The 27,222-nt window shown below is 39.0% G+C and overlaps 1 protein-coding gene, 1 long non-coding RNA gene and 1 pseudogene across 4 annotated transcripts in view; 1 reads left to right on the plus strand and 2 right to left on the minus strand.

Annotated features, from left to right (window-relative positions):
* LOC146462100 (uncharacterized) overlaps positions 1–27,222 on the plus strand; it is a 46,529-nt gene that overhangs the window by 1,342 nt on the left and 17,965 nt on the right. The gene's annotated exons all lie outside the window — the stretch shown is intronic.
* Positions 1,939–16,930, minus strand: LOC146462101 (uncharacterized; annotated as a pseudogene). Its single transcript, XR_014857214.1, has 2 exons — positions 16,867–16,930; positions 1,939–5,016 (listed from the first exon to the last, which is right to left on the minus strand). The product of XR_014857214.1 is annotated as an uncharacterized LOC146462101 (transcript).
* Positions 23,234–27,222, minus strand: part of LOC146462102 (uncharacterized) — a 45,946-nt gene continuing 41,957 nt past the window's right edge. The window contains exon 3 of one of the 2 annotated variants that reach the window (XR_014857211.1): positions 23,234–23,345. The gene's annotated coding sequence lies outside the window, so the exon portion shown is untranslated. Of the gene's footprint in view, positions 23,346–23,709; positions 24,044–27,222 lie in introns of those variants that run through there. The other variant, XR_014857212.1, reaches the window with a different exon arrangement.

A 27,222-nucleotide genomic window follows, 5' to 3' on the forward strand; every position in this document is an offset into this window, starting at 1 on the left:
TGGGGCTCTTGGACAGGAATCCCATTATTTATCCCTTGGTTCATACCGCAACTGGTAGAGAATGCCTTGCGTCTACAACATTTTTTGTTGTTGTTGTTTGTTTTGTTTTGTTTTCTCGTTGTAAACATGGTCAGCAAAAAGCTGAGTCAGGGCATTTCTCTATTATCCATGGTTTGAATCGCTTCTTGAGTTTGAAGATAATGAGGACCAACATGGGCATGCGGGTGATTTTTAGTTTCAATACAGAGTTGGTCATAAGCAGTTCACGATTCCGAGTGAATAAAAAATTGACAAACAGACTAAGAACGTCTATAATCAACTGAATTTTAAAGAAAAGCATATGACACTTGGAAAATAATTGGAATATTCACAATACTGTTTACAAGGTTAGAAATATACCTTTTTGACTTTTTAGCCTTGTAAATAGTATTGTAAATCTCAAGCGGATATTATGGACAACAATTGGAGTATTAATGACTATATATTTTTCAGTGCATTAAAGAACTCTTCCGTCGCGCTGACTGTTATAGATAAATCGCAAAATACATAAAAAGAAAAACCTGAAGTCGTTGTTTAAAAGCTTTCTTAAATAGAAAATGGTTTTCCCTAGGGCAGTTTTTAAAATAAATACTGCAGTGAAGGAGCATTTTAAAAGGGTTTAGCGGTTGTTTCCATAAAGTTGGTGCAGAATAAGGTAAGGCACGTTAGCCACATGTTACTTTGTTGACTACTGGAGTGTTGGGAAGGGAGTTAGAGGAAGGGCGAAGAATACTTGAAGAGAGACATTCCTAGCTGTAGGAGGATGGATAGACCGGGTGTAGACCATGGAGAATCCGTGAGTAAACGCATACCGTAAAATTTCGAAATAAGCCCCTCCGTATAGAAGCCCCCCCAAATCAGAAACGCAAAAATACCTCCTATAATAAGCCCCCGGGGACTTGTAGTTGGTAAATATTCTCAATTAGCCAATTTTGAAACGCAAATTTCCCTTTAATAATAAGCCCCTCCGAATATAAGCCCACGGGGACTTGTAGTTGGTAAATATTCTCAATTAGCCAATTTTGAAACGCAAATTTCCCTTTAATAATAAGCCCCTCCGAATATAAGCCCACGGGGACTTGTAGTTGGTAAATATTCTCAATTAGCCAATTTTGAAACGCAAATTTCCCTTTAATAATAAGCCCCTCCGAATATAAGCCCACGGGGACTTGTAGTTGGTAAATATTCTCAATTAGCCAATTTTGAAACGCAAATTTCCCTTTAATAATAAGCCCCTCCGAATATAAGCCCACGGGGACTTGTAGTTGGTAAATATTCTCAATTAGCCAATTTTGAAACGCAAATTTCCCTTTAATAATAAGCCCCTCCGAATATAAGCCCACGGGGACTTGTAGTTGGTAAATATTCTCAATTAGCCAATTTTGAAACGCAAATTTCCCTTTAATAATAAGCCCCTCCGAATATAAGCCCACGGGGACTTGTAGTTGGTAAATATTCTCAATTAGCCAATTTTGAAACGCAAATTTCCCTTTAATAATAAGCCCCTCCGAATATAAGCCCACGGGGACTTGTAGTTGGTAAATATTCTCAATTAGCCAATTTTGAAACGCAAATTTCCCTTTAATAATAAGCCCCTCCGAATATAAGCCCACGGGGACTTGTAGTTGGTAAATATTCTCAATTAGCCAATTTTGAAACGCAAATTTCCCTTTAATAATAAGCCCCTCCGAATATAAGCCCACGGGGACTTGTAGTTGGTAAATATTCTCAATTAGCCAATTTTGAAACGCAAATTTCCCTTTAATAATAAGCCCCTCCGAATATAAGCCCCTTCCAAAAATAAGCCCATCAAAAAGGTCCTTTGAAAAATATAAGCCCCGGAGCTCATTTTCGGAATTTTACGGTATCCCAAGTATGTGTGAAAACATAACACTGCGGCCGTATGACTAATCCTTTATTATGCAAATACAGAATGATGGATTTCTCATCCATGCAGACTATCTATAAACAGAGTTTTAACTGTTTCCTCAAGTGTCTACCTAAAAAATGATACCTGCATTACAAATTTTAAAATGACCAAGTTTAAAGTCTTTTTGAGGACGTGAGCAAATTAAGGCGAATTTTTTCCTTCCTCTTATCGCTTCCTATCGTTCCAACCGATTTCAGTTCTCAGATAGTCTGAGTAACCTTGTTGTATTTATGTAGTGTTCCACATCTCTAGGATGTGAATAAAAAAGGCTGATATTTAAACTTAATTCAGGCTACGCTATCCACAATCGATAATAAAAATATTGCAGCTTTTGCAACTTATCGGCCGTTTAAACGGTTTCAACATTTGCTTCAACATTCGTTCAACATTTTGTTGAACCAAATGTCAGGGCCGGGGCGTTTGATCAGCTCATTGTTGAAGGTCAGTCAAATGCTGAAACCGTTTAAACGAGCCTTTATCGCCTAATTAGTTAGTTTATACACCCCACACAGCTCGACTATTAAATGTTATGCAATAACAGATTACAGTATGCGTATTTACATTTCCGCCATAAACTGTCTTAAGCCCAGGGCGATGAGAAGTTTAAAACCAACTACCAGTAGAGAGCTTTTGATTATAGTACAAGGACGACTTCTTGATCTCAGTTTTAAAGCCAAGTACCGAGAAGAGGTTTATCCAGCAAGCTTCATTTCACTCTTTGCGAGCGACAAATTTGACGCAGTTGTTTTGAATGATCATAGCTAAGCCCTTTCGTGATTAGCTGTGATTGACCCAATTTATCGGCAGAAGGTAATTCGTCTCTAGTAAAAATTCGGCCATTCCAAAATGAAAACGACTAGCAGCTACATTTCGAGGATTTGGTTTTCGCCACAACGTCGTTCACAAAAACTCGAAGTAAAATGACGACGCCTACCTCGTTTTCCCGCCAAAATGACACTGGTCACGCTTTCGCAGGGCATGGGTATGCTGCATTCTCAGCTGTCAGTTATACAATTGTAGCCATTTCTCTTGATTTCAGCTGAATTGATTTCGGTCATTTCTTAGCTATCAAACTGACTCACGCTTTGCTCAGACAAAATTTAGCCATCCTAGCTATCACGCTTCTTAAGGTTTCTCGGCTATCTGTTATGAAAAAATAAAAAAAAAACTCGCAATTTTTCTGCTAAAAGTAAAACTTTTGACCCGAATTCTCGGCTATCAGTTAACCCCATGCTTACCCTCGTATTATAATCTAAAGGTCTCTAATGATGCTGCTGCCTGAGCGCATCCCGTTGGTTATAAGCCCGTAAGCGACTTGATTTCATAAAATGCTTCTTTCGTTATATAGACAACTCCGTGCGAAATGGTTTACCTTACCAAAAGAAACGTTTCTGTTAGTGAAGACATTTCTTAAAAGTCTAATCTGCGACTTGCCTACTCGTATGATATGAGCTGATCGCCCATGAGTAAGGAGCCAATCAGCGAGAATGCTTGCGTACATTTCCAAGGACGGTCTAAATAACGATGAGGTATATTACTCATATGTGAAAATTAACATTTGGGCATCAATCGTATTTTTGACTTTAACATATCTCATCTACTTTGTGCTAATCAAATTTCCTTATTTTTTACGCCATTGTAGAAAAAGAAAGAACGGGCTAAAAAGGTTAAAAAAAGAAAAAAGTAAAAAATGTAACGGGATTAAAATATGCTATATTTACACAGATGGCTACACACTTCATACACGGTTCTTAGTCACAGTGCCATCAATTCGGATTCTGATTTTTTATACAATTAATTGTTGCAGCTTTTCTAGTTTATCGCTAAAATGAAACAAAAATAACACTTTCTGTCATTCAAGAATTCGAGTTCCAATGCCCTGCGAGTTAATTAATTGTTCTTTGCCTCTTTGCTCTGTCTTCGAGTTAGTACAAAGTATTTCTTCCGAAAAAACGCCCAGCAATTCCGCCTACTATTCCTCCTACAACACCACCCACAAAGGGAACAGGAATTAAGACTTGACCAATGGCTGCTCCTGCAGTAGAACCGGCTACGCTACTGACGCCATCAACAACTCTCTTCCCAACAGCTTTGTTGAAATCCTCTTTGTTGATTCTTCCTGCTTGCATATCTTTTTCCGCGCAGTGTATGTCATACCAAACTAATGCACCTTCTATAACTAGTCCACACGCTACTCCTCCAAGAAGAGATCCTCCAGCTTTACTTCCAGTCTTGGTTGTCGTCTGGCTAACAAATTCTTTTGTTTTAGATGCAGTATGGGCGAAAACCTCCTTAGTTGTATGGCGAGTCCCTGTCTTCGCGATCTCTTGGCCGCCACTTGATACAGCTTGGGTCAGAACTTTCCTGGTTGCCTCACGTCCAACAGCTCTTACCATCTCCTGTCCACCTTTTGTAACAGTTTGGGTCAAAACTTCGTTGGTAACATCAAGCATGTTCATGATATTTTCTGCAGTCTCTGATTCAGTGTGGGACGTTCGTCCATCTGCTGCCTTGTGCAATCTTCTTTTCGCGATTTCTTTCGTGATTTCTTTGTCTACTTCTTCAACCTTTTCTTTGATTTGTTCGGAAGATGAAATACCTGTCTTACACCACAGGGCAAAATGCTCACAGTTCAGGGTAAAGGCGCTGTATTCTCTTTCCCCCAGCCTGCTTTTTCCTACGAAAACAACGGTTTCCGCATCAAGGCATTCTTTGTGTTTAATTAGGTACACAGAATCATCGTGAAGGTTGTACTCCCCCCCTTTTTACTTTTGCCTTTCCTGGGTTCTTGGGAGGGAAGCAGTTATCCTCCAAAAACCCTTTAGCGGAATTGGAATACTCAATGACGCGTATTTCATCCTTCTGTGTATCGATATCTTCTACTATAGCATGATGCCAATATCTTTCATTTAACCTTGGGAAGGCGATATGATCTCCTCTTCGAAGCTGGGAAAGCGAGTTTACACGTTCGATGGGTACTAGATGCTTCTCGCCGTTATGGCCAGTATATTTGTACAAATCTATACTGGTATCCATTATTTTGGGACCTGTGATCAAAAAATCTCTTGTCAATAAAATTTGAAGTCATGTTTTAAGCCTGGTGAACAACTGATAGATGAATGTTTTACAATGCAATACAATAAAATACAATACAATTTATTTTGCTCATGCAATACACAAATACAGGAATACCGGCCAACAGGAGTCGAATCTGAATAAGTTCGACTCCTGTTAGGAGAGGGACTCGTAATGTTTTCTGTTGTCGACCTTGTTGACTAGCTTATTCATTGTATACAGCTATTTCAATTAACGTTGTCGGATCAAAGCTTAAAGCTTAAAGACATCTTCAAGGAGGCTGCAACCTCATCCATTTTGATATCCTAACATTTCTTTCATCCAAATGGCTCGCTATCGTATATCTTCACTGGACGGACGAGGCATAGCTGATTTTGATGAACTTATTAACCCTAACCCTAACCCCCACAGAATCTTTGATCCGACAACGTTAATTGAAATGGCTGTATAATATACAATTAAAGCAACAGAGAAATGGTCACTTTATAGTAAATTCATCGCTGTGTCATTCAGTGTACATGTCTTAAGAGCCAGTCAGCAAACCAGTGTCAGCTTCCGAGTTTGCCTGATGTGTTTCACTGACTAAAAATATATCTCTATCGAAACATTTCTTACTATTGTAAGCTGTATATCATTAAGCCTATCCTCGCTAGACTGTCCAAAGTTATTTGCATCTACCGAACATCACGACAAAATGTAATTCAACCCGAAATTTCAGTTGGGCTGGAGCCCCTTTCCTGGTTATGGTGTATGTGTAGTCACTTGAAAAAAATATGTTGAAAGCCTCAGAAATGGAAAAACTGGGCTTGCAGGCCAGTGTCAAGCTTTTGTTCAGAAATTAAAAAAGAAAGAATTTTTTTCCAAAGAGTGTGCCGTGTTCTGATAATTATACGGCTTCATATATTAAGGTAAGCTTTTTCTTCCTCATTTTTTATTTTTATTTTTTTTGCTTCTGCGGTGTAGTTCAATGAGGCCGTTTGTGCCGCCGAGTAGCCAAGGCGGAAACGTACCGTTTTTCAGTCACAAAACTTATTTACAAAAAGAATCCAATTTTCTGTAGTTTTTCACATAGAAGTACGTTATGTACTAAGTTGTCCCAGTACGAAGCTTTGGGGGTAAACGCCTGAAAAACGACATAAAAAAATTCCAAAGTTGAACTTTGTGTGTCGCACTATGCTGAAATACACGCTGAAATACTATCAGGCCATTCAATATGTTTTACAACTGGATTTGTCACGGCGCAGTAGTACAGAAGTACAGCCAGTTAATTTAGATTTGCAAGAGGACTAATTGAAGGTAAAAATATAAGAATTTATAAGGAATTTAGCGTCAATTTGCTTCGTAATCGAGCCTGTCGGTAAAAGATTCTCTAGTTCACTTAACCCCCCGGCAATTGTCTCGTCGAAAGGATGTAAGAGGCGAAAAATTTGAAAGTTCTCGGGCCATTTTTGAATTTGATTTTGGATTTTAATTTCGATTTCGGCCAAATGTCAACGATCTCCTCATTGCTGATCATTTTCTTCACCGTGGTCTTGAAACAATAGAGAGATTAAGCACCACGTTTAGACCGTTTACGGCAAACGGCAAAAGGCAGTGATGACCAGGTGACCATTTTTACGGCCCTACTGTCGGAACTGCTTCTCCGGATAATAAACTCACACTCGCGATTTAAACTCACACAACGATTTAAATGTTTAAGACACACTCCAGCTCGCTCGCCGCGTTTTTTTTTTTTTTGCAAGCTCAAACCAAGGTCGATAACATCCTATAATATTTAACAATTAGATTATGAGCTCGAGATTTCTATCGCGTGATAGTTGATGAGGGCGAAGTCCGAATCAACTATCACGCATAGAAATCGAGAGCAAATAATCTAATTGTTTTAGCATAAATCTACTAGTCGTTCAAAACTGAACAACAAGACAGGCTCACGTTTTTATTACCGTGAGTAGCACGAAAATTTTGCGGGAGTTTTATTTTGCGGATTGGCGACTTTTTGTGGTTTGCGGGAACAACTTTTTTTGCGGTTCGAGATGACTGAAATTTCTACTGAGAACAAATTTTTGCGATGCTCTGTTCAAGCAGCAGAAAACATTTAAGAGGAAGAAAGCTTTTAAAATATATTCAACTTTAATTGTACGATATGTTCAGTCACAGTTCACTCCACTTACACTGATTAGGGACATATCACTGTAATACCTTACTGCGGAAAGGGACTGAACAACTGGCAACAAAACAAACCAAAAGTCTTCCCCAACCATGCATAACAAAACACTGTTTCGTTAATACGGTTTGCCACGACCGGTATTACCATACATTATTTTATAAAGAAAGCAGCCGGTATGAATGTTTGAATTACCGATGCTGAAACCTTTGTAGGCATACAGAGGGGCTTTCGAGTGAAAAATGTAGCTAGTGTACAAGACTAACTGACAGCGGCCTGCTAAAATGCAAAACTTTGCACTGCTGTAACGCAATGAGACCGATTCAGTCGACAAAAATAACACTCTTGTCAAGTTGAACTTCTGCACTTCTGCGCAGGCCGCCGCAGAAGCGCCACTAGAACATGGTTGGTCTGCTGCACGATTCAAGTCTGTGCGTTCCTTCAGATGACCCATTCGTGTAAATCTAATGTACTGAACTGCTTTACTCTTGACAGATCTAGTTGCTTTGTGATGGAAAATCAGGTTAATGTTCTTGTTTAAGTCCAAAGTATACTGCCCAGTGGAACAAGTCTATTAAAAGCGGAGTTTGAAATTTGACTGAAGGGAGTTAATTTTTGCGGCGTTTTATTTTGCGGGTGTTCTTTTTTGCGAGAACTAATTTTTGCGGATCGAGGTCAATCCGCAAAATCCGAAAAAATTAGAACCCGCAGCACGGCCGGGTAGCTCCATCTAAACTTTCTTGCGATAGAAACCAGATCAAACGAAAACCGATTGTATGGAGCTGTATTGTTGTTCAGTTTTGTTTTGGCTAGGCAAATGATTGATGGCCGGCTATGCGTGCAATCGCTCATTCTCTGGTATTTCGTATGGACTGGCAAATAGAAATAGCTCACAACCATTTTGTCCATACATGCCAATGACACGGTGTTAGTTAAGTACCTTATGCAGTTGTCATAGATTTTGTGCCACATAAACAAAGAAACAAAGGAAGATAAAGAAAAACGTAGCGCGGAAACCTTTCTGCCAATCTGACTCAGTGCTTTTCAGTCCCAGAAAAGAGATTAATTAAAACTGTCTTTGTCTGCAGCGGGGCTCACTAAAGCGTAATAAGGCTCCCTTTAAAGCGAAAGTGATTCAGTTCATATAAAGTAAAATAGATTGGTTACAACAGGCGTTAATGTCCTTAAGAGACTGAACATGGTGATCGATCCGTCGGTTAAACATCTCCGGATTGCTTGATAGCTCTCCATCCTCTTTTTAAGTGGCAAAATGTCAGTCAAGCCGTGACTTGCCGCGCCGTTCGCCATTCCGAGTGTAGATCATTTCTTTCTTCTTCCCTAAATAGAGACGGTTTTAAAAGCTATTCGATCGATCCCAAGTTCAAACCTGAACCATTATTGATTTATTAAATAGTATCTCTCGAGAGGGGATAGTAACAGCATCCTTGGCAAGACAAATTTGCGCAAATATTGACAAACTTATTATCATGTACCAGTTTGTTGACAAGAATTACCAGCTGGCTCCTAGCATGTAGGCAACGAATTGTCCTTTTTAATATTTTATGTATCTGAGTACGTCGTTATCAAAACTTTTAGTAAGATTGTGTAAGGAAGATTCCTTGTGAATTACGAAATGCCGTTTATACGGAAGCGACTGTCGACAAGCGACTTTCACGTCTATAAAACTTATCAGTTGAAATCGAATAAGGTAAAAAAAAAATAATAATAAAAAACAACAACACTCACCTTGAAAAAAGGCAAACGGGACGAGACTGATCTCAATGGACGTACAGAATTTAGAGCTGGAGGAACGCAAGAACACAAGGCCGGAACTATAAAGAAGTCGTTTCGTGGTTTCACTTTCACCGAGGGGGGAGGGGAGGGGGATTCTGCCCCCGGCGACTTTTTGAACCGGAATAACTTTTAATTAAGAATTTGAGCAAACACCATGAAACTTCGTGACTCAGTTTTCAGAATTATCTAGAAAAAATTTTATGAGGTCAGGAAGAGTTCATTGAATTCTATGTCACCATAGCAGTTGATTTTTGACGTGGCGCTTTTTCAGCAAATGGAATATCCCTCTTCTTAATGAAGAAATATTACACTGAGCAGTTTTGAGCTAGATCGCAAGGAGGAAATTACTGTTTAGCTTTCTTCGCTGTTGCGTGCTTTGATGAAACAAAACTTGCTCAGCGTAAGAATAATGCGTTTAAATTATGGACAAAAAGCTGGCAATATATGAACACTTATATGAGCTAAAGACATTAGGCCTTTACTGAACCCAAGGAGCACAATTTCTTGATAATTCAGTTCATAGCACCAGAAAACCGTTATGGATCCCTATGGATTATCTGAGTGTTCACTATACTTATACTAATACTAGATAGCCGGGCACAGGCCCCGCTGGCTCTGGGAAAGAACGAATGTTCAAGAATAAATCGTACAAAACTAAACGATTAAAACAGTAAAGTTCAAACCCCCGACAGCTTCATACGACATCTCATTTGCCGCTCGCTCGAAGAGGAAGTGAATGACTTTCGTTTTAAGCTTTTGTTGTTCGAATAAAACAAAAATTAACACGGTTTCTTTGACTTTCTACAACCAATGAGATCTTTGCTTGGCATATCAATAACAATAGCCCATTGATGTCAGCTATATCTTGAGAACCTATTGCATGCAATGAGCAATGTCAACATAAGGCTGCAGTTGTGAACACTCCACGTCATTTCTCGTGCCGATCATCTTATGTCACCTTATTCATTAGATTGTTTTCTTTGAACTAAATTTTTCTCTCGTTTTTTAGCTTGAAATAGTTCTTTTTCCTCCTTGCTTTTTTCACCTTTTGCTTTATTCAGTTTGTGATAGATAATGAATGATTAATGTTTATCATTCTTTAACCTGACCAACCTAGCTCCATCTAAACTTTCTTGCAATAGAAACCAGATCAAACGAAAACCGATTGTATGGAGCTGTATTGTTGTTCAGTTTTGTTTTGGCTAGGCAAATGATTGATAGGCGGCTATGCGTGCAATCGCTCGTTCTTTGGTATTTCGTATGGACTGGCAAATAGAAATAGCACACAACCATTTTGTCCATACATGCCAATGACACGGTGTTAGTTAAGTACCTCATGTAGTTGTCTTAGATTTTGTGCCACATAAACAAAGAAACAAAGGAAGATAAAGATATACGTAGCGCGGAAACCTTTTCTGCCAATCTGACTCAGTGCTATTCAGTCCCAGAAAAGAGATGAATTAAAACTGTCTTTGTCTGCAGCGGGGCTCACTAAAGCGTAATAAGGCTCCGTTTAAAGCGAAAGTGATTCAGTTCATATAAAGTAAAATAGATTGGTTACAACAGGCGTTAATGTCCCTAAGAGACTGAACATTGTGATCGATCCGTCGGTTGAACATCTCCGGATTGCTTGATAGCTCTCCATCCTCTTAAAGTGGCAAAATGTCATTCAAGCCGTGACTTGCCGCGCCGTTCGCCATTCCGAGTGTAGATCATTTCTTTCTTCTTCACTAAATAGAGACGGTTTTAAAAGCTATTCGATCGATCCCAAGTTCAAACCTGAACCATTATTGATTTATTAATTAGTATCTCTCGAGGGGGGATAATAACAGCATCCTTGGCAAGACAACTTTGCGTAAATATTGCGGACAACCTTATTATCATGTACCACTGAGTTAGTTGACAAGAATTACCAGCTGACTCCTAGCATGTAGGCAACGAATTGTCCTTTTTAATATTTTATGTATCTGAGTACGTCGTTATCAAAACTTTTAGTAAGATTAAGTAAGGAAGATTCCTGGTGAATTACGAAATGCCGTTGATACGGAAACGACCGTAGACAAGCGACTTTCACTTTTATAAAACTTATCAGATGAAATCGAATAAGGTAAAAAAAAAAAAAAAAAGAAAAAACAACAACACTCACCTTGAAAAAAGGCAAACAGGACGAAACTGATCTCAATGGACGTATAGAATTTAGAGCTGGAGGAACGCAAGAACACAAGGCCGGAAATATATAGAAGTTTTCGTGGTTTCACTTTCACCGAGGGGGGAGGGGAGAAGGATTATGCCCGCGGCGACTTTTTTGATCCGGAATAACTTTTAATTAAGCATTTGAGCAAACGCCATGAAACTTCGTGAATTTGAGCAAACGCCATGACTTCGTGACTTTTTCAGAATTATCTAGGAAAAATTTCTTTTTAATAAAGAAAGTTTACACTGAGCAGTTTTAAGCTAGATCGCAAGGAGGAAAGTAGTGTTTAGCTTTCTTCGCTGTTGCGTGCTTTGATGAAACAAAACTTACCCAGCGTAAGAATTAGCGTGTTATGGACAAAAAGCTGCCAATATACGAACACTTATATGAGCTAAAGACATTAGGCCTTTACTGAACCCAAGCAGCACAATTTCTTGATAATTCAGTTCATAGCACCAGAAAAGCGTTATGGATGCAGGCCCGTAGCAAGGCTAAAACAACTGAGGGGGCTCAGCAATATGGTTAAACAAAACAACCCCCCCCCCAAAAAAAAATAAATAAATAAATAAATAAATAAAACAGACTGATTAGGGAGTTTAAGATGCAGCAAGAACATAAAAAAAAACATAAAAAAAGAAGATTTGGTAAGTAAAGTTGTTAAAAAATAAATAAATCAATAACTTTGCACCTGCATCACACTTTTACATTTTTTTGCCGTTTCTTTTACGTGGACTACCATGTGAAGTTTCCTAATTTCGCGTTTGAAGGAGGACGTAAATAAATGACGACCAATTTTTCTCTCTCTTGTAAAATTTGGCTTTAACCGGGCAGCAAGAATCCGACTGTGGGAGAATTTCTTCTCTGGCTCTTGAGAGGACATATTTGTGTCTTTCGACAACGCGCGAACACTAAATTGTTATACACTAAGGAGGTCTAAGGACATTTGAATTGCTATAAATGAGCGCATGCCTTAGAAAACAAGTAGTTTATTTTAACAGCTTTTAGGGCTTAAGATTGGTTGATTTCGATCCATTTTGGTTGTTATTTTCGATTTACAAGGTAGGAGTACCTTTGTTGTTGTTGTTGTTGTTGTTGTTGTTGTATATAAAAACAAACTGTTAGCGAAGGAAACTGAAAGGTAGTAAACACATTTTTATAGGGCTGTGAAAAGGCATTTGCAGCGTCAGAGTTTAAGACTGATTGCTGCACATTAATTTGGTTTAATTATTTATTTTTTGGCAAACTGTTTTGTGACTTCCAAAAATTCTGGGGGGGCTCGAGCCCACCCTGCCCCTCCCCCTGCTACGGGCCTGTGGATGCCTATGGATTATCTGAGTGTTCACTATACTTATACTAATACTAGATAGCCGGGCACAGGCCCCGCTGGCTTTGAGAAAGAACGAATGTTCAAGAATAAATTGAACAAAACTAAACAATTACAACTACAGTAAAGTTCAACTACCGCCAGCGAAATCTCACACTACATTTACCGCTCGCTGTTTTCAATTTCTCAGTGACATTGAGTGGTTTTACGTTAGTATCAAAGGCCAGAATTACTTTGCACTATTCTCATCTATGTACTCATTTTGTTTTCAAGAAACATAAACGCGAATCTCACGTTTATCGTAAACATGGTGCATAATCTCTCCAATATTACCAAAGAATTACACTTTTCTTATCTCGAAATATGTAAAAATAGGATTATGCCGTTAGGTAAGCTAGTTTTTGCGACTTTCTCAAAACGTACGTGGCGATAAATAAATTAAAGCCAATAATTTGCTCGGTTAATTAGTCTTGGTAAGTTCAACACAATTAAAAAGACTGAATTGAGGGCGGAAGTAACTTTCGCTTTCTCCTTAGTAATAATTATTGATTCCATTACTAATCTATAAACGATGTGTCTACTCGTTGCGAGGAGTGAAATTTGACCATGAATTAGAAAAGGAAAAGAAAAACGATTTCTACCTAAAATCATGTATGTAATAGTTAAGAAAGTAACATACAAAAACTTCAATAGTTAGTGTATGCACCGTGCTGGATGGAAATAAAGGCCAGGAAATGTGAAAAGGAAGTGAATGACTTTCGTTTTCTGCTTTTTTTTTATTCAAATAATACAAAAATGAACATGGTTCTTTGATTTTCTACAACCAATGACATCTTTGCTTGGCACATCTATAACAATAGCCTGGTGATGTCAGCTATATCTTGAGAACTGGCCATTGCAATGAGCAGTGTCAAAATAAGGCTGCAGTTGTAAACACTCTCCGTCATTTCTCGTGCCAATCATCTTATGTCACCTTAGTCATTAGCTTGCTTTCGTTGAACTTAAGTTGTCTCTATTTTTTGAGCTTGGAATAATTCTTTTTCCTCTTTGCTTTATTCTCATTTATTCATTAAAAATTATTTGGAAATACAAATAAAGTTACACTGGTGGATTAAAAGCGTCCTGAAATTATTTACAATAAAAATGTTCCCGACGTTTCGGTCGCAATCACGGACCTTCTTCAGGGGAAGTGAAAGAAAAATTATGCAGAAGCACAGTTATAAACAAGACGCTGATTAAAATTCAGGATATGTGTCATTTTTCTTGTTAGCGAGAGTCAAGTGTAAATACTCCTTGGGGAGTAACGCCCCGTCGGCTCGATTGAGTGGGTCATTGGCGCAATTAATCTCCCAGGCCTCGAGAATCTTTCTTTGGTGCCAATTATTGCTAGTCCTGAGAATTGTGGCCTCATCCCACGCGATGTCGTGATTTGTTTTTATCACGTGGTCTGCAAGTGCTGATTTTTCGCCTTGTCGCCGTGCGACAGCCTTTAGGTGTTCGCTTTTTCTTGTTATGAATTTTCTCTGCGTTTCGCCAACGTAAATCTTGCTGCAATTAGCACATGGAATGTCGTAAACGGGATCACGAGTATCTTCTTTATCCATTTGGTCTTTCCGTTTTGGAAACATCTTGCTAATTGTCTGATAGGGTTTAAATGCCACTTTGATGCCATGGTTTTCCAGAACTCTCTTAATTGGCTCAGAGGTCCCGCTACGTATGGAGTTGTGCTATACCCCCGTACAGATTCTGCAAGGGGGGTTGTATCTTTCACCGATGGTTTAAAGTTTCTGGCATCCAGAATGAAGCGCTTGGGGTATCCATTGGACTGCAGTGTCGATATTACTCGTTGTTTTTCCTTAATTTGGTCGGATTTTGTTGTGGGAATTTTTGCGGCGCGATCCATCAAAGATTTAACCACAGCTCACTTGTGCATACTGGGATGATGCGATGAAAAAGACAAATAGTGGTCAGTATGGGTAGGTTTCCGGTAAACGGTGGTGGTTAATCTTCCGTCTTCCTGGTGGTGAAGCATCCAGTGTAAACTTAATGCAGGGTTCAATTGAATTCAAATGTTCAGGAAAAGTCTGAGTACTAACGTTAACAGCTACATCTACCGGAATCGACGTAAACAAAGAGACGACATCGAAGGAGTTCTGTGAAGGCGTTGCTGACATCAATCTTCCGGATGACGACGAGCTTGTCTCCTTCGATGTCGTCTCTTTGTTTACGTCGATTCCGGTAGATGTAGCTGTTAACGTTAGTACTCAGACTTTTCCTGAACATTTGAATTCAATTGAACCCTGCATTAAGTTTACACTGGATGTTTCACCACCAGGAAGACGGAAGATTAACCACCACCGTTTACCGGAAACTTACCCATACTGACCACTATTTGTCTTTTTCATCGCATCATCCCAGTATGCACAAGCGAGCTGTGGTTAAATCATTGATGGATCGCGTCGCAAAAATTCCCACAACAAAATCCGACCAAATTAAGGAAAAACAACGAGTAATATCGACACTGCAGTCCAATGGATACCCCAAGCGCTTCATTCTGGATGCCAGAAACTTTAAACCATCGGTGAAAGATACAACCCCCCTCCAGAATCTGTACGGGGGTATAGCACAACTCCATACGTAGCGGGACCTCTGAGCTAATTAAGAGAGTTCTGGAAAACCATGGCATCAAAGTGGCATTTAATTAAACCCTATCAGACAATTAGCAAGATGTTTCCAAAACGGAAAGACCAAATGGATAAAGAAGATACTCGTGATCCCGTTTACGACATTCCATGTGCTAATTGCAGCAAGATTTACGTTGGCGAAACGCAGAGAAAATTCATAACAAGAAAAAGCGAACACCTAAAGGCTGTCGCACGACGACAAGGCGAAAAATCAGCGCTTGCAGACCACGTGATAAAAACAAATCACGACATCGCGTGGGATGAGGCCACAATTCTCAGGACTAGAAATAATTAACACCAAAGAACCTGGGAGATTAATTGCGCCAAAGACCCACTCAATCAAGCCGACGGGGCGTTACTCCCCAAGGAGTATTTCGCTTGACTCTCGCTAACAAGAAAAAATGACACATATCCTGAATTTTAATCAGCGTCTTGTTTATAACTGTGCTTCTGCATAATTTTCTTTCACTTCCCCTGAAGGTCTGTGATTGCGACCGAAACGTCGGGAACATTTTTATTGTAAATAATTTCAGGACGCTTTTAATCCACCAGTGTAACTTTATTTGTATTTCCAAATAATTTTTAATGTACCCACCTGGTGACAAACCCAGCTTCAATACTCATTTATTCAGTTTGTGATAGATAATAAATGATTGATGTTTATCATTCTTTAACCCGACCAACCTAGCTCCATCTAAACTTTCTTGCTATAGAAACCAGATCAAAGGAAGACCGATTGTATAAAGCTGTATTGTTGTTCAGTGTTGTTTTGGCTAGGCAAATGATTGATAGCCGGCTATGCGTGCAATTTGCTCGTTCTCTGGTAGCACACAACCATTTTGTCCATATATGCCAATGACACAGTGTTAGTTAAGTACCTCATGTAGTTGTCTTAGATTTTGTGCCACATAAACAAAGAAACAAAGACAGGTAAAGAAATACGCAGCGCGGAAACCTTTCTGCCAATCTGACTCAGCGCTATTGAGTCCCAGAAAAGAGATTAATTAAAACTGTCTTTGTCTGCAGCGGGGCTAACTGAAGCGTAATAAGACTCCGTTCAAAGCGAAAGTGATTCAGTTCATATAAAGTAAAATAGATTGGTTACAACAAGCGTTAATGTTTCTAAGAGACTAAACATTGTGATCCGTTGGTTGAACATCTGCAGATTGCTTGATAGCTCTCCATCCTCTTTTTAAGTGGCAAAATGTCAGTTGCCACGCCGTTTGGCATTCCGAGTGTAGATCATCTCTTTCTTGTTCAGTAGATAGAGACGGCCTTAAAAGCTAGTCGATCGATCCCAAGTTCAAACCTGAACCATTATTGATTTATTAAATAGTATCACACGAGGGGGGATAATAACAGCATCCTTGGCAAGACGAATTTGCGCAAATATTGACAAACTTATTATCATGTACCAGTTAGTTGACAAGAATTACCAGCTGGCTCCAAGCATGTAGGCAACGAATTGTCCTTTTTTAATATTTTATGTATCTGAGTACGTTGTTATCAAAACTTTTAGTAAGATTATGTAAGGAAGACTCCTTGTGAATTACGAAATGCCGTTTATACGGAAGCGACTGTAGCCAAGCGACTTCCACGTCACCAAAACTGATCAGTTGAAATGGAATAAGGTAAAAAATAATAAAAAACAACAACACTCACCTTGAAAAAGGGCAACAGGACGAAACTTAATGGACGTACAGAACTTAGAGCCGGAGCGGAACGCAAGAACCAAAGGTCGGAACTATAAAGACGTTTTGTGCATTCAGTTGCACCGAGGGGGAGGGGAAACAGATTTTGCCTGCGGCGTCTTTTTGAACCGGAATAACTTTTAAAAATTTGAGCAAACGCCCCGCTTGTTCTGGGAAACTCGGAACGCCTGTTCAAGAATAAATTGAACAAAACTAAACAATTACAACAGTCAAACTCAAACTACCGACAGCGAAATCTCACACTACATTTGTCGCTCGATGTTTTCAGTTTCTCAGTGAAATTGAGTAGTTTTGTGTTAGTATCAAAGGCCAGAATTATTTTACATTATTCTCATCTATCTACTCATTTTGTTTTCAAGAAACATGAACGCAAATCTCACGTTTATCGTAAATGTGGTGCATAATGTTTGTAATATTACCAGCAAACTACACTTTCATTATCTCGAAATATATAAAAATAGGATTATGCCGTTAGGTAAGCTGGTTTTGCATCCTTGGCAAGACGAATTTTCGCAAATTACACTTTCCTTCTCTCGAAATATATAAAAATAGGATTATGCTGTTAGGTAAGCTGGTTTTGCATCCTTGGCTAGACGAATTTTCGCAAATTACACTTTCATTATCTCGAAATATATAAAAATAGGATTATGCCGTTAGGTATACAGGGTCAGGGTTTGAACGCCCGGGCTGCACCTCCCTACCCAAGCATCTTTTGAGTAACACCCCCCCCCCCCCCCCCGATCTAGAGTAACGTTACGCATCACGCGTACGTTTATATCCTTGAACGTTTTTCAATGTTTCGTTGCTTATATTTTTAAATGAAATTCAGGGGAAAGCATTTGTTATTCACTTTTCATTTGAAGACAGAAACCTTTTTCTACATTGATTGTTTTTCTATAGTAATAGTGAGACATCTTTATCTATCTTGGCCCGCGAGGTCATAGACTGCTTTAGTTGCCAAATTTTCGGTTAAACAAAACTAACCTTGAGGCACTCAGGTTAGCCTAAAAAACACTCCAGTTAGCCTAAAGAGCACTCCAGTTAGCCTTAATAGCACTTAGGTTAGCTTAAATAGCTCCCCGGTTAGCTTAACGGTTAGCAGTTTATGTTGGGGTTGTTCATGCCTCGCATGTTTTATTCATGCCTCGCACGTCTGGCTCGAAAACACGGCCCGAAATCAAAGAACGCAACCAAGAATTTAAAAAATTTGATAACCACCAGGAAGACGGAAGATTAACCACCACCGTTTACCAGAAACCTACCCATACAGACCGCCATTTGTCTTTTTCATCGCATCATCCCAGTATGCACGAGCGAGCTGTGGTTAAATCTTTGATGGATCGCGCCGCAAAAATTCCCACAACAAAATCCGACCAAATTAAGGAAAAACAACGAGTAATATCGACACTGCAGTCCAATGGATACCCCAAGCGCTTCATTCTGGATGCCAGAAACTTTAAACCATCGGTGAAAGATACAACCCCCCTTGCAGAATCTGTACGGGGGTATAGCACAACTCCATACGTAGCGGGACCTCTGAGCCAATTAAGAGAGTTCTGGAAAACCATGGCATCAAAGTGGCATTTAAACCCTATCAGACAATTAGTAAGATGTTTCCAAAACGGAAAGACCAAATGGATAAAGAAGATACTCGTGATCCCGTTTACGACATTCCATGTGCTAATTGCAGCAAGATTTACGTTGGCGAAACGCAGAGAAAATTCATAACAAGAAAAAGCGAACACCTAAAGGCTGTCGCACGGCGACAAGGCGAAAAATCAGCACTTGCAGACCACGTGATAAAAACAAATCACGACATCGCGTGGGATGAGGCCACAATTCTCAGGACTAGCAATAATTGGCACCAAAGAAAGATTCTCGAGGCCTGGGAGATTAATTGCGCCAAAGACCCACTCAATTGAGCCGACGGGGCGTTACTCCCCAAGGAGTATTTACACTTGACTCCCGCTAACAAGAAAAAATGACACATATCCTGAATTTTAATCAGCGTCTTGTTTATAACTGTGCTTCTGCATAATTTTCTTTCACTTGCCCTGAAGGTCTGTGATTGCGACCGAAACGTCGGGAACATTTTTATTGTAAATGATTTCAGGACGCTTTTAATCCACCAGTGTAACTTTATTTGTATTTCCAAATAATTTTTAATGTACCCACCTGGTGACAAACCCAGCTTCAATACTCATTTATTCAGTTTGTGATAGATAATAAATGATTGATGTTTATCATTCTTTAACCCGACCAACCTAGCTCCATCTAAACTTTCTTGCTATAGAAACCAGATCAAAGGAAAACCGATTGTATAAAGCTGTATTGTTGTTCAGTGTTGTTTTGGCTAGGCAAATGATTGATAGCCGGCTATGCGTGCAATTTGCTCGTTCTCTGGTAGCACACAACCATTTTGTCCATATATGCCAATGACACAGTGTTAGTTAAGTACCTCATGTAGTTGTCTTAGATTTTGTGCCACATAAACAAAGAAACAAAGACAGGTAAAGAAATACGCAGCGACTGTAGACAAGCGACTTTCTCGTCACTGAAACTGATCAGTTGAAATCGAATAAGGTAGAAAAAAATTAAAAAAACAACAACCCTCACCTTGAAAAAAGGCTAACAGGACGAAACTGATATCAATGGTCGTACAGAATTTAAAGCTGGAGGAACGCAAAAACACAAGGCCGGAACTATAAAGAAGTGTTCGTGGTTTCACTTTTACCGAGGGGGGCGGGGAGACGGATTATGCCCGCGGCGACTTTTTTGAACCGGAATAACTTTCAAAAATTTGAGCAAACGACATGAGAGTTCGTGACTTTTTCAGAATTATCTACGAAAAATGTTTCCTTTTTAATGAAGAAAATTTACACTGAGCAGTTTTAATCTAGATCGCAAGGAGGAAAGTAGTGTTTGGCTTTTTTCGTTGTTGCATGCTTTGATGAAACAAAACTTACCCAGCATAAGAATTTGCATGTTATGGACAAAAAGCTGCCAATATACGAACACTTATATGAGCTAAAGCCATTCGGTCTTTACTGAAGCCAAGGAGCACAATTTCTTGATAATTCAGTTCATAGCACCAGAAAAGCGTTATGGATCCCTATGGATTATCTGAGTGTTCACTATACTTACTCTAATACTAGATAGCCGGGCCCAGGCCCCGCCGGTTCTGGGAAAGAACGAATGTTCAAGAACAAATCGTACAAAACTAATTAAGGTGGCCGAACACAGTTTTCTAGTATATAGGTGTTAGTAAGCGTTATTTGGAAACTACGTTCTTCTGGGTGCCCAAAATTAGCGTGGTGCAAGATCAACTAAAAAGGAATGAATTTTAATACTCGTTGTTGAACTAGGTCCCGTTGCCATGGCAACGGAGCGAGCTATTGACCGCCTACAAACAGTAGTTTTCCTTAATTTTTAGAAAATGCACTCGTTAGATTTTTTCCATTCTTTTGTCTCTAGAAAAACTCACAAAAGACTGACATAGTGACACTGCTTTCATGTACCTTTAACAGAGGGATCTTCTGTAAACATCCGTTTTGCACTTTAATGTTTTGTGGAGATACCCTCTGTCAGATTTGGATCTTTGTCTGCAGGTAATTTACGCTTTTAGAGAACTACTGTTTTGTTAAATTTCGCGAAATTCTAACGAGCGGTTCCTTAAAAAACAGTTCATTTCCATTAACACAACCAGTCACAAATTTTTGGTCAAATGCGCATGCGTGGCATTTTATTGGGTTTTCACAGCAAAGATTAAAAGAGTGCAAAAGGGTTAGCTCTTCGTGAAATCGCTTTCTTTGTTCAGTGATGAACGAAAAAGGGTTCACAAACGACACTGGATTATTTTAAGAGCAAAACTCAACTTTGTGATCCATTTGATATAAAATTAAGGGATCACTTTATCGACGCCATATTTTGCTTACCACAACCCTAGCGCACGCTTACTATCATCATTAAAAGAATAAACCTGTCAAGCGCGCGCAAACTGTGTTCGACCACCTTAAACGATTACAACAGTAAAGTTCAACTACCGACAGCGAAACCTCACACTACATTACCGCTCGCTGTTTTCAATTTCTCAGTGAAATTGAGTAGTTCTACGTAAGTATCAAAGGCCAGAATTATTTTGCATTATTCTCATCTATGTACTCATCTTGTTTTCAAGAAACATAAACGCCAATCTCACGTTTGTCGTAAACGTGGTGCATAATCTCTCTAATATTACCAGCGAATTACACTTTCCTTATCTCGAAAGATATAAAAATAGGATTATGCTGTTAGGTTAGGCTCGATTACCAGCCGCTGTTCGGGAAAATGAGGCCGCGCTCACCCGAGGGAGCGGCGGAAATCGAGCCTACTGTTAGGTAAGCTGGTTTTTATGACTTTCTCAAAACGTACGTTGCGATAAAAGCCAATAATTTGCTCGGTTAATTAGTCTTGGCACGTTCAACACAGTTCAAATACAAGACGGAGGTAACTTTCGCTCTCCCAAAAGTAATAATTATTAATTCCAATACTTATGTACAATCCATGTGTCTACTCGTCACGAGGAGTGAAATTTGACCATGAATTAGGAAAAGATCAATTGATTTCTTCCTAAAATATGTAATAGTTGATCACATCAGTCTTCAATTGAGTGTCGAAAGTAACATCATGCTTGCTTCGGGCTGCTTTGCTAAGATTGGTTAAAAATATCTTGCACCAATTTCTTAGCCAATAATGAGAAGTTAAACCAAACCAGTCGTGATTTGCACGTTTTCTCTCGCTTGACGCAATGTACTTGTATTTGCTTGTTTCATCTTTAATATTTAATTGTGATAATTGCCATTAGTACACTAATCTGGCAATGGCTGGTCAACGGCTAGCTAAACGAGTACAATATACATTGTATTAGCTAAACAAGTACAAGTACAAGTATATTGTATTAGCAGGAATTAGCAAGTACATTATACATACCGCCTGTTTTGATTGGTTAGAGTGATAATATTGGTTTTGTTGAATTCTCAACTGTAAACCGCTCGTAAAGCAGTGCGGACTTTGTCACACTGTCTTTATATGAAGAGACAATTATTTACTGTAAGTTATGTCAAGAGATAATCTCTAAATATGTACTCTTTCTGTGAGAGTTAGGATGTGTTAAAAATGTCAAGGCCAGAACTGTGTACTCCCTACTTTGGCATTGAAAACAGGTTGCAATACAAACTCGTTCCCAGGGTCTCTTTGCTCCCTTGGACGTGAAGAGGAGAGACCCTGGAAACGAGATTGGTTGTATGAGTGTGTTACTGGTAGATATTTTTTTCTAGTAACAATTTTTAGAGCAGTCCCAAGAGAGCCCAGTTCATTTTATTACTGAATAAGTAAATATTTTATTAAAAATTGTTTTGTTAATTGTGGTTCTTGTCAATTATATATTTTATAATGTAAGAATTTATATAGCTGACCTGATAACCAGTGTACCTTATTTGATTGATTTTTATCAAACTGTCAAATATATTCACTTATAATATAAAAGGTAAATAGCAAGGAAGTGACGATAAAGCTAGAGCAATAGAGTTGCTCTACGTTCAGAAATATATATGGTTTCAGTTTGTTTGTTTGTTTGTTGGAGTGAGAACACAGGGAGTACTGGGGAAGCCCCAATCCCCCTAGAGAGGAAATCCCCTTCCCCTTCCCATACTTGTGTCCATGGGGCTTTTGGACACGTGTCCCGTTATTTATCTCTTGGTTCATACCGCAACTGGTGGAGAATGCCTTACGTCCACAACATTTTTTGTTGATGTTGTTGTTGTTTGTTATGTTTTGTTTTCTCTTTGGAAACATGGTCAGCAAAAAGCTGAGTCAGGGCTTTTCTCTATTATCCATGGTGTGAATCGCTACTTGAGTTTGAAGATAAGGAGGACCGACATGGGCATGGTGATTTTTAGTTTCAATACAGAGTTGGTCATAAGCAGTCCACGATTCCGAGTGTATTAAACAATTGACAAACAGACTAAGTAAAACGTCTATAATTAACTGAATTTTAAACAAAAGCATATGACACTTGGAAAATAATTGGAATATTCACAATACTGTTTACAAGAAGATATCTTTTTCACTTTTTAGCCTTGTAAATAGTATTGTAAATCTCAAGCGAATATTATGGACAACAATTGAAATATTAATGACTATATATTTTTCTGTGCATTTGAGAACTCTACGTGCTCACTTACAGGTGAATCGTAAAATACATTAAAAAAAACCTGAAGTCATTGTTTGAAGTTATGGTTTTCTCTGGGGCAGTTTCTAAAAGATTGCATGACACTGCATACCGTATGACTAATCCTTTATTATACAAATACAGAATAATGGATTTCTCATCCATGCAGACTATCTACAAACAGAGTTTTAACTGTTTCCTCTGGTCGTTTGTAAGGGAGCCTACGCAACCACAAGGGCTACCTAAAAAATGATACCTGCATTACAAATTTTAAAATGACCAAGTTTAAAGTCTTTTTGAGGACGTGAGCAAATTAAGGCGAATTTTTTCCTTCCTCTTATTGATTCCTGTCGTTCCTACCGATTTCAGTTCCTAGATAGTCTGAGTGACCCACCTCTCTCAGTGGGATGTGAATAAAAAAGGCTGAAATTTAAACTTAATTCAGGCTAGCTACCGACAGTCGATAAAAAAAGATTGCAGCTTTTGCAACTTATCGGCCATTAAACGGTTTCAACATTTGCTTCAACATGTTATCGGGGCGTTTGATCAGCTCGTTCCACATTGTTGAAAGTTGGTTAAATTACAGTATGCGTATTTACATTTCCGCCATAAACTGTCTTAAACCCAGGGCGATGAGAAGCTTAAAACCAACTACCAATAAAGACCTTTTGTTTATAGTGCAAGGACGACTTCTTGATCTCAGTTTTAAAGCCAAGTACCAAGAACAGGTTTATCCAGGAAGCTTCATTTCACTCTTTGCGAGCGACAAATTTGACGCAGATGTTTTGAATGATCATAGCTAAGCCCTTTCGTGATTGACCCAATTTATTGGCAGACGAGTTATCCATTTTGATGGGTTATTCGTCAGACGGATAATTCGTCTCTAGTAAAAATTCGGCCATTCCAAAAAGACTAGCACCTACATTTGGAGAATTTGGTTTTCGCCAAAACGTCGCTCACAAAAACTCGAAGTAAAATGACGACGCCTACCCAGCCTACCTCGTTTTCTCTCCACAATGACACTGGTCACGCTTTCACACTCGGCATGGGAATGCTGCATTCTCAGCTGTCAGTTATAAAAGTTATGCTATTTCTCAGATTTCAGATGAATTGATTTCGATAACTTCTTAGCTATCAAAATTCACGCTTTACTGAGAAAAAAATTTAGCAATCTCAGCTACCAGTCTTTTTAAAGTTTTTCGGCTAACAGTTATGAAAAAAAACCCGCCATTTTTCTGCTAACAGTAAAAATTGTAACTAGTTCTCGGCTATTAGTTAACTCCATGCCCGCTGGCTATAAGCCCGTAAGCGACTTGATTTTATAAAATGCTTTTTTCGTTATATAGACAACTCCGTGCAAAATAGTTTAACTTACCAAAAGAAACGTTTCTGTTCAGTGAAGATATTTCTTAAAAGTCTAATCTGCGACTTGCCTACTCGTATGATATGAGCTGATAGCCAGCCCATGAGAAAGGAGCCAATCAGAGACAACGCTTGCGCATATTTCCATGGGCGGTCTAAATAACGATGAGGTATACTACTCATATGTAAAAATTAACATTTGGGCATCAATCGTATTTTTTGACTTTAACATATTATCTCATTTACTTAGTGCCCATCAAATTTCCTTATTTTTTACGCCATTATAGAAAAAGGAGAACGGGCTAAAAAAGGTTTAAAAAAGTAAAAAAGGTAATGGGATTAATATATATTATATTTACACCGATAGCTACACAGTTCACCCACGTTCTCAGTCGCGGTGCCATCAACTCGGATTCGGATTTGTTATACAATTAATTGTTGCGGTTTTTCCAGTTAATCGCTAAATTGACCCCAAAATAACGCTTTCTGTCATTCAAGAGATCAAGTTCCAGTGCCCAGAAAGTTAATGGTAGCTTCCTTGCTCTGTCAGAAAGTTAGTCCAATGCCACCTTTTCGGCAGTGTCTCAAAGACACCGCCCAAGAAGTCCACCTATTACTCCTCCAACAAGACCACCCACAAACGGAACAGGAATAATGACTTGACCAATGGCTGCTCCAGCAGTAGAACCAGCTACGCTACGGAAGCCACCAACAACTCTCTTCCCAACAGCTTTGTTGAATTGCTCTTTGTCGATTTTTCCTGCTTGCATATCTTTTTGCGCGCAGCGTATGTCATACATCGCTGACGCACCCTAAAAAACGGCTGCACAAACTGCTCCCCAAAGAAGAGATCCTCCAGCTTCACTTCCAGTTTTGGTTGTCGTCTGGATAACAAATGCCTTTTTTTGTGACACGAGTCCCTTTTGTGACGATCTCTTCTCCTGTTTTTGAAGCAGTCTGGATGAAAACCTCTTTGGTTGCATGGCGACTCCCTGCTTTCATGATCTCTTGTCCACCTTTCGGATACAGCCTGCATGGGTTACAACCTTATGAGATGCCACACTCGAACTGGTTTTAGCGATATCCGGTCCTCCATTTAATACAGTCTGGGCGACAACTTGCTTGGATGCCACATGCACCGTAGTTTTTACCATCTCTTGTCCACCGTTTGTTACAGTCTGGGAGTACAACTCTATTTCTTACTTCACGCATTACCATTACTGTGATCTCTTCTACAGCTACTGATACAGTTTGAGGCACAAGTCTAAATGCTGCCGTGCGCAATCCTGGTTTCACAGTTTCCCTGATTTCGTGTTTGCTATTATTGGCTACTCCCTCAACCTTGTCTTTTGACTTAAATGCACCGGTATCTTTATTTATTTTTAGATATGCAATTACGACGGAAATTCAACTTCTTTTCAATTTCTGTCTAATATAAACTAAAATTAAGACTATTATTGTTGCCATCATAACCATTATGTCTACCCATCTTTCTACTTGCTCGGAAGACGGAATGTGTGTTTTACACCACGTGGCAAAATGCTCACAATTATTGGTAATGAGGTGGTAGTTTCTTTCCCCCAGCTTGCGTTTTGCATTGGAAACAACTTTTTCCGCATCCAAGCATTCTCTGTAAATAATTAAGTACATATAGCCAACGTGAAATGTGTAGATTCTCCTTTGTACTTTTCTTCCAGCGGATTTGGAATACTCAATGACTTGTATTTTACCTTCCTGTCTATCGATAGCTTCAATTATAGCATGATGCCAATATAGCATATATGGGATGGCGATATGATCTCCCCTTTGAAGCTGGGAAAGTTTGAATACACGTTCAATGGGTACTTGATTCTTCTCTCCGTAATCGCCAGTGTATGTGTACACCCCTGTTTTGGTGTCCATTATTTTGGGACCTGTGTTGAAAGATCACTTATCAATAAAATTTTAAGTCATGTTTTAAGCCTGGTGAATAACTGATGGATGAATGTTTTACAATGCAATACAATAAACTACAATACGATTTATTTTGCTCAATACACAGATACAGTGACACAGGAGTACCGGCCAAAAGGAGTCGAATCTGAATTAGGTTCCTCTCCTGTTAGGAGAGGGCCGGTTTCGTGATGTTTTCTGTTGTCGACCTTGTTGGGTAGCTTATTCATTGTATATAACATACAATTAAAGCAACAGAGAAAGTCGCATTATAGTAAATTCATTGCTGTATCATTCAGTGTACGTCAGCAAACCTATGTCAGCCTCTGAGTTTGCCTGATGTGTGTCACTGACTAAAACTATACCTCTATCGAAAAGTTTCTTACTATTGTAAGCTGTACATCGTTAAGGCTATCCTCGCTAGAATGACCAAACGATTGCCCGAGGTGTTGCTAAGCTAATTTTTTTTTCGGTTCTTCGGAAAAATGGAGAAAAAAAAAAAGAAAAGAAAGAAATACCAGACAATGCCATCTCAATATAACAACAATAAAAGCCACAAAGTTCGGTATGACACTATTTAACGGTACGTATCTCTGAAGTTTCCTTTAAAATCAGAAAAATTGCACGATTTTACGATTTAGATAATATAACAACAACAACAACAACAACAACAACAACAACAACAACAATAACAACCGGTTATCAATGGTTATCAATGGAATGGAGGCGGATCCAGGGAAGGGGTTGAGGGGGTTGTTCACAACGCCCCCTTTAAGCAGCATTTGTTTCTCGTTATTATGTTTG

The sequence above is a fragment of the Pavona decussata genome, unplaced genomic scaffold (assembly GCF_977016875.1).
Source record: "Pavona decussata unplaced genomic scaffold, jaPavDecu1.1 SCAFFOLD_191, whole genome shotgun sequence".
Taxonomy (NCBI): Eukaryota; Metazoa; Cnidaria; class Anthozoa; order Scleractinia; family Agariciidae; genus Pavona; species Pavona decussata.